At 46.6% G+C, this 11,791-nt stretch overlaps 1 protein-coding gene across 1 annotated transcript in view; it reads left to right on the top strand.

Annotated features, from left to right (window-relative positions):
- The window catches only part of GGA1 (golgi associated, gamma adaptin ear containing, ARF binding protein 1), a 468,858-nt gene that overhangs the window by 2,327 nt on the left and 454,740 nt on the right, over positions 1-11,791 (top strand). The gene's annotated exons all lie outside the window — the stretch shown is intronic.

The following is an 11,791-nucleotide window of genomic DNA, read 5'->3' on the forward strand; positions in this document are numbered from 1 at the left end:
AGACTTGGGTGTGAGCTCCTAGATCATCAACACCCCGGAACTGGTCTAGATTAATAATACAGATGGTAACAGGATTCCTAGACTAAGGTGTGAGCTCCTTGGTCATCAACACCTTGGAAACTGGTCTAGATAATAACACAGATAATAACACAGATGATAACAGGATTCCTAGACTAAGGTGTGAGCTCCTTGGTCATCAACACCTTGGAAACTGATCTAGATAATAACACAGATACTGACAGAAGGTCTGAGTGCTACCACGTAGTGATCGCAACGCCAGACACCAGAGAAATGACCAGCACCCAGTATATATACCCCAGCGCTCTCCAGCGCCACCCCTAAGTGCTGGACCAATGAAAACTGCTGGAATTGTCAGCTGACCGGCTTGGTCAGCTGACGCCCTTCTGACTGTCATAAAGGCTCTGCCTCTCCGCGCGCACGTCCTCCTGAACCTGTGTGGACTATCAGTCCCAGCCACACCAGACATGTGTTGTAATGTTTCTGCTGTGTTGGAAGCGGAACCAGCCGCACCGCTGTCCAAGCATGCGGCGGTTCCTCCGCGTTCAACAGTACTGTCAGAATTATGTCTATGCGTGCCAACATCCGCGTCTGACGCGGAATCCGCCGCCTTGTTCATAAGGCTTGCGGCGGTTTCATCGCGTTCCGTCATGCCAGTGGATGCAGACCCACGCGCGCAACCTGCCGCGTTAGACGCGGAATCAGCCGCCTTGCTCTGAGTACTCGCGGCGGCTCTTCCGCGTTTTCTCACATACAGCTTAATAAATGCATTGAAAATGCCAGCATCTAAGGGAAAGAATGAAACTTTGCAGCTAGTATTATTGCTGTATGGGACAGCGCTGTGTTGTATGCATGCACTAATGTATTGTCACAGTGCACTGCTGCACAGCGCATAAGTGCACCCGTCAGACAGTGCTGTCTATGCAAGTCTAATGTAGAAGGAAAGTCCGCTCGATCAGATGGCATAAAAGTCCAATCTTTACTGGCAACTTGTTCTGGACTGAGACATATCAGCTCACGCGTATCGGAGCATAGACTCACTCCTTAGTCATAGCTATGACTAAGCGGTCGAGCAGACTTTCCTTCTACCTGTGTTGTTTGGTCTGGCTACGCAGCGCTTTGCGATCGGCAAAGCGCTGCTACTAATGTATCCCTGTGGATACATTCACACTGCAGCGGTGGCGATTTCGATTAATCGCAAACGTGCTGCATGCAGCGTTTCGGGGGCGATTGCGCTGTGATTCTCATTCTATTGAATGGGAATCACAAGCGCAAATCACGCCAAATCGCGACAAATCATGAGATTTTGGCTGCCGAAAGCACCCAATGTGAACCAGCCCTTATGGTGCCCATATACGGTACAATAAAAACGTTCGATCTTTCCATTTATTTTACCAAAACAATCGAATGGAATGAAAGTTGAAAATATTTTTTTTTTCTATCAAGAGAAACAAACGATTATCCCAGTTTTTCAATAAAAAATTGGACATGCTTAAAAAAATCTTTATATTTGATTTAACGGAATAATCAAACTAACTTATCTAATAAAAAAATGAAAAACATTGAACCATGTATGGGCACCTTTCAGCTTAAAATAGTTGCATGCAGTGAGACTGTACATGTGAACCTTACCACAGGTTTCTATATAGGTAACATTTTTTAGGAATCCTAGCGGCTGTTTTAAAACATCAGCAGGTGTGTGTATAAGCTCTAAATGATGAAACCTATGCCAAAAATCATTTGGCACATTAACTAGCCCTTTTGAGGACCGTGTGCATTAGATTCTACGCCGCACTTGTGGCTGTTCTAGCCTGATGCGGCGTACAATTTTTTTTATAAATTTGCCTCAGGTGGCAAAAAGTCCAGGGCTGGCTTTGGTGTGAGGTCCGTGATCATCAACACCCTGGAACTAGTCTAAAGTATAACAGAATGGTAATACAAGTCCCTAATCTGGGTGTGAGGTCCTTGATCATCAACACCCTGGAACTAGTCTGAAGTATAACAGAATGGTAATACAAGTCCCTAATCTGGGTGTGAGCTCCGTGATCATCAACACCCTGGAACTAGTCTGAAGTATAACAGAATGGTAATAGAATTCCCTAATCTGGGTGTGAGGTCCTTGATCATCAACACCCTGGTACTAGTCTGAAGTATAACAGAATGGTAATACAAGTCCCTAATCTGGGTGTGAGGTCCGTGATCATCAACACCCTGGAACTAGTCTGAATATAACAACTGGTAACACAGAATCTAACAAAAGGTCTGAGTACTTCCACGTAGTGATCGCAACGGCAGACAACCAGCGAATGACCAGCACCCAGTATATATAGCACAGCGCTCTCCAGCGCCTTCCCTAAGTGCTGGACCAATGGGAACTGGTTGAATCGTCAGCTGACCGGCTTGGTCAGCTGACACCCTTCTGGCTGTCATAAAAGTTCTGCCTCTCTGCGCTCGTGCGCGTCCTTCTGAACCTGTGTGGACTATCAGTCCCAGCCACACCAGCCATGTGTTGTGTACCACCCGCCGCGCTGGACGTGGAACCAGCCGCACCGCTATCAGGGCATGCGGCGGTTTCTCCGCGTTCAGCCATAACAGTAGATGTAGGCCTACGCATGCAAACCGCCGCGTTGGACGCAGAATCAGCCGCCTTGTTCTGAACACACGCGGCGGCTTTTCCGCGTTTTCTCACAGTACCCCCCCATCCTGAGGGGTGGACTCCGGACAGCTCCTATCCGGCTTCTCAGGATGTAGGGCGTGGAATTCCCTCTTTAATTCATCCGCATGCATGCGGCAATCAGGTACCCATGTTCTTTCCTCAATGCCATAACCCTTCCAGTGAACCAAATACTGTACTGAATTCTGTACAATATGTGAGTCTAAAATCTTTTCCACTTCATACTCAGGTTGGTCATCCACCATCACAGGGGGAGGAGGAGTGGAATCTACATGCACTGCTGGCTTAAGCAGGGATACATGGAACGATCTCACACCACGCATGCTGGCAGGAAGATCAATGGCATAAGTAACATTGTTGATTTTCCTGGTTACTGGGAAAGGACCCACAAATCTGGGTCCTAGCTTGGGTGAAGGCTGTTTTAAAGCCAAATGACGAGTGGACACCCAGACCAGGTCTCCTGGCCGGAACTTCCACTCTATGGAACGTTTCTTGTCAGCTTGTCCTTTCTGACTCTGAAAAGCCTTCTCTAGATTCTTTTTCACAATTCCCCACATGTTTTTAAACGACTTTTGCCAAGCCTCTAAAGCTGGAAACGGAGTAGAAGCTACTGGCAGTGGGGAGAACCTAGGTAACCTTCCTGTTACCACCTGGAATGGAGAGGATCCAGAATAAGAGCTTTTCAAGTTATTGGGCTTGATTCACAAAAGAGTGCTAACTGTTAGCACGGCCGTTTTCGCGCGAATTTTCGCATTGCGCGCGATCGCGAATTTTTGCGCTAAACGATAACGTTTTTGCGCGCAAACGCGAATTTTCGCGCGAAAACGATATTGATTTTGCGGTAAAATTCGCGTTTGCGCACGAAAACGTTATCGTTTCGCGCGAAAATTTGCGATCGCGCGCAATGCGAAAATTCGCGCGAAAACGGCCGTGCTAACAGTAATCACTCTTTTGTGAATCAAGCCCACTGTGTGCAAATTCTGCAAACGGCAAGAACTTGACCCAATCAGTTTGTGCATCCGCAACGTAACACCTTAGAAACTGTTCCAGAGATTGATTAATTCTCTCGGTCTGACCATTGGTCTGTGGGTGGTAGCCCGACGAAAACGACAGTTCCATGCCCAACTGATGACAGAATGCCCTCCAAAATTTAGAAACAAATTGGACTCCCCGATCTGACACTATATTTTCCGGAATGCCATGTAGCCGGAAGATATGCAGGATGAATAGATCGGCCAACTCCTGGGCCGAGGGGAGTCCTTTCAGGGGCACGAAATGGGCCATTTTACTGAATCTGTCGACTACCACCCAAATGACCGACATGCCCTCAGACCTCGGGAGTTCACCCACAAAATCCATGGACAAATGGGTCCATGGTTCACTTGGGGTGGGTAAAGGCTGCAATGTTCCCACAGGTGCCTGACGGGAGGGTTTACTTCTTGCGCACACTGCACATTCTCTCACATACTCCTTGCAGTCAGTTGCCAATGAAGGCCACCAAGCACACCTAGCAACAAGGTCCTGTGTTCTGGTGGCACCAGGATGCCCAGCATTTTTGTGGGAGTGGAACATCTGCAATATCTGGAGACGAAATGGCAATGGTACAAACATGACCCCTTCAGGCTTTCCCTCAGGGACAACCTGCTGGAAGGGACTTAAAGTTTCAGTCCAGTTCCTCCAGGTCTCTGTGGCTGCCAACACCACTTTCTGTGGAAGAATAGTCTCTGGGTCTGAGGGCTGTGCTGTCTCTGGCTCGAAACATCTGGATAAGGCGTCTGCTTTAATGTTTTTACTACCCGGGGTATACGTAATTATAAATCTGAATCTCGAGAAAAACAGTGACCACCGAGCCTGTCGGGGACTCAATCTCTTAGCCCCCTCGATGTATTCCAAATTTTTGTGATCAGTGTAAACTGTAATCGTATGTTCTGCCCCCTCTAGCCAATGACGCCATTCTTCAAAGGCCAATTTAATGGCTAGGAGCTCCCTGTTGCCTATATCGTAGTTTTTCTCTGCGGGTGAAAATCTACGAGAGAAATAGGCACATGGGTGTAACCTTCCCTGCAACCCAGAACGCTGAGACAGCACAGCCCCTACCCCAACCTCTGAGGCATCTACCTCCACAATAAAGGGATAGGCTATGTCAAAGTGTCTTAAAATGGGTGCAGTACAAAACAATTCCTTCAGGGTGGAGAAAGCAGCAAGAGCTTCGGAGCACCAGTGGTTAGTATCTGCCCCTTTCTTTGTGAGACTGGTGAGGGGTGCGATGACTGTGGAGTACCCCTTTATGAACCTTCTATAGTAGTTAGCGAACCCCAAGAATCTCTGGAGAGCCTTCAGACCCACGGGCTGAGGCCACTCCAGAACAGCAGAGACCTTGGCAGGGTCCATAGACAGGCCCGAGGTAGAAATTATGTACCCCAGAAAGGTTACAGATGTTACCTCAAAAATGCATTTCTCCAACTTGGCATATAACATGTTTTATCTTAGCTTGCGCAACACAAACCTGACATGATCCCTATGCTCTGAGAGGTTGGCTGAGAAGATTAGTATATCATCCAAATATACCAGGACAAATTTGCCTAAAACCTCTCTGAACACCTCATTGATGAGCTCCTGAAAGACGGCCGGGGCGTTACACAACCCGAAGGGCATCACCAGATACTCGTAATGCCCATCGGGTGTGTTAAAGGCCGTCTTCCATTCATCGCCCTCTCTGATCCGTACCAGGTTGTATGCACCCCGCAAATCCAACTTTGAGAAAATCTTAGCATTGGTGACCTGAGAAAATAAATCGTCTATCAAAGGCAATGTATAGCGATTTTTTACTGTGATTTTATTCAGACCCCGATAATCAATGCACGGCCGAAGGCCTCCGTCTTTTTTCTTTACAAAAAAGAAACCTGCACCAGCAGGCGACCGGGAAGGGCGAATGAACCCTTTAGCTAAGTTTTCACGGATATATTCCTGCATGGCCAATTTTTCGGGCCCAGATAAATTGTAGAGATGACCTCTAGGGGGCATACAACCAGACCGGAGATCAATAGGACAATCGAAAGGGCGGTGTGGAGGAAGTTTATTGGCCGATTTAGGACAAAACACGTCTGCAAACTCAGAATACTGATCTGGCAAACCTTCCACGTGAACCTTGGTCTCACCCAAGGTTACCTTCGCTAAACAATGATGAAAACACTGGGAAGACCAGCTCGTTAGCTGACCAGTGGCCCAGTTAATCTGAGGTGAGTGAAGTTGTAACCAAGGCATACCAAGAATGATCGTGGAGGTTGTCATACGTAACACAAAAAAAAAACAAATTCTCCCTATGCAACACCCCGATAGTGACCCCCACTTCTGGAGTCTGTGACAGAGGACTGTTACCCTGCAGAGGGGAATCATCTACAGCAGTAACTTGAATCGGTGGTTTTACCGGCGTGACTGGAATGCCCAATTTCTTTGCAAATTCGTAATCCATAAAATTAGCTGCTGAGCCCGAGTCAATGAAGGCTTCAGTGACTTCAGACCTATCTTCCCACGAAATAGTACAGGAAAGAAGCAAACGTTTATCATCTAGGGGTAAAATTTGCATGCCTAGGGTATTACCCCCGACTACACCTAGGCAGTAGCGTTTCTCGACTTCTTAGTGCAATTCTGTACTCTATGACCCCCTCTGCACAATAAAGACAGAGACGCTCTGATATTCTGCGTTTCCGCTCCACTTGAGACAACTTTGACCGACCAATCTGCATTGGTTCCGGCGGAGGTGAAGCGGGTGGAGGTGGAGTCACTGGGGGTGCAGCGTGGGACACCATTCTCGCATGGTTTTTACCCCGGGTCTGTCTCTGATAACGCAGCCGGCGATCTATCCTGATGGCCGATGAAATGGCCTCATCGATGGACTTAGGTTCCGGCTGACTTAACATAAGATCAGAGACTTCGTCTGATAACCCTGATAAAAAACAATCTAAAAGGGCAAATGTGTCCCACCTGGCCGATACTGACCATCTCCTAAACTCAGCAGCATAATCTTCAACCGGACTCTTGCCCTGACGTAAAAGTTTGAGCTTCCGCTCAGAAGTCGAGGCAATGTCTGGATCGTCGTAAATTATAGCCATAGCTTTAAAAAAATCCTCTACAGAGGTTAGGGCCTGGTGACTGGTGGGAAGGCTATACGCCCAGGTCTGAGAGTCGCCAGATAACAAAGTTTTAATAAAGGTAACCCTTTGAGCCACAGTTCCTGAAGAATTAGGTCTTAACTCAAAGTATGATAACACTCTACTTCTAAAATTTCGGAAGTCAGATCTGTGACCAGAAAATTTTTCAGGTACAGACATACGTATGTCTGTGCTAAGAGGGGATCGCACATCCTTCACAGCCGTCTGGAGGGTTTGTATAGATCCAGACAAAGCATCCATTACCGTCTGGTGGCTGCCCAGCACTATATTGATGGTTCCCACAGAAGTGGTAAGTGTGCCCAGACGGCTGGCGAGTGCGTCCATTTGCATTTGGTCTGCCATTCTGTAACGATCAGTGTAACACAGAGAGGATCTGATTATTGGTGATCTGCAGTATCACCAAAAATACAGATATATACCTGATCATTGATGATCTGCAGTATCACCGATAATCAGATATATTACTAACCTCTGGACACCTGAGAGGTATGAGTGTTTGGTGCAACAGTAATACTTTGAGAACAATATCAGGAGGACAGGTACAACGGCAGCAAGGAATACTGCTAGAGTATGAGCACCTTTCAGCAGCCTGAGAATCTCCCGCAGGGAGGAGTCAGACTGGGGGAGGAAGGACCAGAGCGAGAGTGACACCAATAGATGGATGTCACTGACTGATCTGTGAACTATCTCTTAACTGCGGAGATAGCTCTCAAGGTCACACAAGCCAGGTCGGCAACACACGGACATACAAGGTACAAAGACAGGAGGCTGATTCGGTAATCCTAAGGCAAGCAGGGTTTGGCAACAGAGTATCAGATATAGCGAAGTACCGAATCAGTGATCAGAAGAGTGGTCAGGAAAGCATAAGGTCATAACAGATAATAGACAATGCCTAGTCTTGGTGTGAGCTCCGTGATCATCAACACCCTGCAACTAGTCTGAAGTATAACAGAATGGTAATACAATTCCCTAGTCTGGGTGTGAGGTCCGTGATCATCAACACCCTGGAACTAGTCTGAAGTATAACAGAATGGTAATACAATTCCCTAGTCTGGGTGTGAGGTCCGTGATCATCAACACCCTGGAACTAGTCTGAAGTATAACAGAATGGTAATACAAGTCCCTAATCTGGGTGTGAGGTCCGTGATCATCAACACCCTGGAACTAGTCTGAAGTATAACAGAATGGTGATACAATTCCCTAATCTGGGTGTGAGGTCCTTGATCATCAACACCCTGGAACTAGTCTGAAGTATAACAGAATGGTAATACAAGTCCCTAATCTGGGTGTGAGGTCCGTGATCATCAACACCCTGGAACTAGTCTGAATGTAACAACTGGTAACACAGAATCTAACAAAAGGTCTGAGTGCTTCCACGTAGTGATCGCAACGGCAGACAACCAGCGAATGACCAGCACGCAGTATATATAGCACAGCGCTCTCCAGCGCCTCCCCTAAGTGCTGGACCAATGGGAACTGGTTGAATCGTCAGCTGACCGGCTTGGTCAGCTGACACCCTTCTGGCTGTCATAAAAGTTCTGCCTCTCTGCGCGCGCGCGTCCTTCTGAACCTGTGTGGACTATCAGTCCCAGCCACACCAGCCATGTGTTGTGTACCACCCGCCGCGCTGGACGCGGAACCAGCCGCACCGCTATCAGGGCATGCGGCGGTTTCTCCGCGTTCAGCCATAACAGTAGATGTAGGCCTACGCATGCAAACCGCCGCGTTGGACGCGGAATCAGCCGCCTTGTTCTGAACACACGCGGCGGCTTTTCCGCATTTTCTCACAATATGCAATTCACTTTTTCACCTGAGTTTTTTCCTAGGAGATAATTTTCTATCTTCGATTTAAAATAACATTCTAGCACTTTTCAACTAAAAAAGTGTCAAAACGTGATATCAAAATAATTTTGAGTATTTTCTTGCTTTTTGGTGCCTTAAAATGCATTTTATTAATAAGTTTAAAAATATCTCCTAGGAGAAAACTCAGGAGAAAAAGTTAATTGCATATGGGCCTACAGTACGGCCTCAATTCACTAAGCTTTATCGAACTCTTTATCGAACATTTGATAATTTACCTCATGAGTAAAATCTAATTTTGAATTTACTAAGGTGTTATATATATTTATAAAATGTTTTATCGATAAAACGTTCAATAAATCGACAGTATAACACCTTAATGAATTCAAAATTAGATTTTATCCATGAGGTAAATTATCAAACATTCGATAAAATTATCAAACATTCGATAAAGTGTTAGATAAAGCATAGTGAATCTAATATTTCACTATTTCACCTACTTTACCCTACTTTACCTGGGTAAAGTAGGTGAAAAGTTTAACAACCATTTGGCATTCTTGACATTAAATACAGTGTTCCCCAACTCTGAACTCAAGGCCCACCAACAGTTCATGTTTTGTGGAAATCCACAGAAATAGTTAATCAGCTCTGCTGAGATACTAATTACCTCACCTGTGGGTATTTGTGGTTTGTGCGTGTTTATGGTTTTCTTCAAAACATGTACTGTTGGTGGGCCTTGAGGACAGGGTTAGGGAGCTCTGCGTTAAATAATGCCTCCCACATCTAAATTCACCGATGGATCTGGAAAAAGTACAGCCTCCCCACCTACTGTATGTAGGGCACCACCCACTGTTGTGATGAGTCGTGTGAGAAATCGTCTTCAGTGAGGACTCACAGATAATACATACTTGAGAGTAAAGCCAACTTATATCTGCCATATAATCTGTAGTAAGGGGTGCGCACCGATTGGATTAATTACTGGTCCAACTTTTCTGTCTCAGAGAACAAACTCTTGGCTGGAGTTTTTCTTTAATAAATATATTATCGGTTATACAGTAAGTTTAGAAACCACACCAATATTAAGGCCTCGTTCACATTACAACACGCAGATGGCCGTGCGATCGGAACGCAATGTGGATGATCGCACGCCATCTGTGTTTGTATGCGTTGCGTGGCTGATTCACTGAAAGTGAATGGGTCAGCCGCGCATTTTGAGAAAAAAATGCGTGCAGCATGCGTTCACGCACCGCACTGGTACGAAACACAGGCAGTGTGAACTTCAGACAGGGCAATCCATGCACTTCTGATATTCGTGTGTGTCTGGCTCCCGCAGTCTGGACGGCAGCGCGTACAGTGTGAACAAGGCCTAATCACACCCTAAGCAAACTACAAATATGGTTTGGCTTCTGGTTTTGCACATTCTTACATTATGCAGGACCAAAACAAAAACTCTGATTGATAACAACATGAATCTGGTGCTCATAGTCCATCAATGTGCACCTACCTATAGCTGGCTGTGTGTGTGTTTAGCCTTATCTGCTTTTTTAATGGCACAATAAAGAGCTCTAGGGCAGATTATGCCCCCAGCTAGAGCTGATTCTACCATGGTGTCATAAGGAGTACCCAAAGCAGTTTATGCTCCAGCTAGGGCTGATTCTACCATGGTGTCATAAGGAGTACACAAAGCAGATTATGCCCCCAGCTAGAGCTGATTCTACCATGGTGTCATAAGGAGTACCCAAAGCAGATTATGCCCCCAGCTAGAGCTGATTCTACCATGGTGTCATAAGGAGTACCCAAAGCAGATTATGCCCCCAGCTAGAGCTGATTCTACCATGGTGTCATAAGGAGTACCCAAAGCAGATTATGCCCCCAGCTAGAGCTGATTCTACCATGGTGTCATAAGGAGTACCCAAAGCAGATTATGCCCCCAGCTAGAGCTGATTCTACCATGGTGTCATAAGGAGTACCCAAAGCAGATTATGCCCCCAGCTAGAGCTGATTCTACCATGGTGTCTTAAGGAGTACCCAAAGCAGATTATGCCCCCAGCTAGAGCTGATTCTACCATGGTTTTATAAGGAGTACCCAAAGCAGATTATGCCCCCAGCTAGAGCTGATTCTATCATGGAGTCATAAGGAGTACCCAAAGCAGATTATGCCCCCAGCTAGAGCCGATTCTATCATGGTGTCATAAGGAGTACCCAAAGCAGTTTATGCCCCCAGCTAGAGCTGCTTCTATCATGGTGTCATAAGGAGTACCCAAAGCAGATTATGCCCCCAGCTAGAGCCGATTCTATCATGGTGTCATAAGGAATACCCAAAGCAGTTTATGCTCCCAGCTAGAGCTGCTTCTACCATGGTGTCATAAGGAGTACCCAAAGCAGATTATGCCCCCAGCTAGAGCTGATTCTACCATGAAGTCATAAGGAGTACCCAAAGCAGACTATGCCCTCAGATAGAGCTGCTTCTATAACGATGTCATAAACAGCTGGAAGTGTGTACTCCCAGCTTGGGCTGCTTAAGTAATGGTATCATGTAGAGCTCTATGGCAGTGTGTGCCCCCAGATAGAGCTGCTTCTATAATGGTGTCATAAAGAGTCTTGCAGCAGTGTGTGCCCCCAGCTTAGACTGCTTAAATAATGGGATCATATAGAGCCCTGCAGCAGTGAGTGCCCCCTGCTAGAGCTGCTCTAATAATGGTCATGAAGAACCCTGCAGCAGTGTGTGCCCCCAGCTAAATCTGCTCCTATACTGGTGTCATAAAGAGCCCTGTGGCAGTGTGTGCCCCCAGCTAAATCTGCTCCTATACTGGTGTCATAAAGAGCCCTGCGACAGTGTGCCCCCGTCTAAATCTGCTCCTATACTGGTGTCATAAAGAGACCTGTGGCAGTGTGTGCCCCCAGCTAAATCTGTTCCTATACTGGTGTCATAAAGAGCCCTGCGGCAGTGTGTGCCCCCAGCTAAATCTGCTCCTATAATGGTGTCATAAAGAGCCCTGCGACAGTGTGCCCCCAGCTAAATCTGTTCCTATACTGGTGTTATAAAGAGCCCTGTGGCAGTGTGTGCCCCCAGCTAAATCTGCCTCTATACTGGTGTCATAAAGAGCCCTGCGGCAGTGTGTGCCCC

Source organism: Hyperolius riggenbachi, chromosome 9, assembly GCF_040937935.1.
Source record: "Hyperolius riggenbachi isolate aHypRig1 chromosome 9, aHypRig1.pri, whole genome shotgun sequence".
Lineage (NCBI taxonomy): Eukaryota > Metazoa > Chordata > Amphibia > Anura > Hyperoliidae > Hyperolius > Hyperolius riggenbachi.